This window comes from Phalaenopsis equestris, unplaced genomic scaffold, assembly GCF_001263595.1.
Source record: "Phalaenopsis equestris unplaced genomic scaffold, ASM126359v1 Scaffold204320, whole genome shotgun sequence".
NCBI lineage: Eukaryota > Viridiplantae > Streptophyta > Magnoliopsida > Asparagales > Orchidaceae > Phalaenopsis > Phalaenopsis equestris.
In genome coordinates, this window is record NW_018223883.1 from 1,634 (window position 1) to 2,090 (window position 457).

A 457-nucleotide genomic window follows, 5' to 3' on the forward strand; every position below is an offset into this window, starting at 1 on the left:
TAAATAATTAAAAATCTATAAAAATAAAAAAAATAATAAAACTCATAGAAATATTCCAAATTGCTTCCTAATCACTTAGAAACAATTGGAATAATTTTCCTAATTTTTTAAATAAAGATATTTAATGACCTCAGGGATACTTTTCAAAAATACAAAACTTAATTTTCCCCATTTAAAATATTTTATATTTAATAAATACCCTAGAACTTAAACTATTTCTTGAAATTCACATAAAATTCAAAAAATCATGAAATTTGGTCCAATGGCTTCTCTGGTCTAAAGCTACAGCCAGTAAAAATTTCAAGGGATTAGGATTTACCTTGGTCAAGTTAGGAATTCTCTTTGAAAAATCATATTTTTGCATGAAAATAATTATATAAATTAAATTAAATTTTGAAAAATCACATTTTCTCCTCTGATGTCTTAATTGACCCATGAATGAGGTAGGATAAAAATT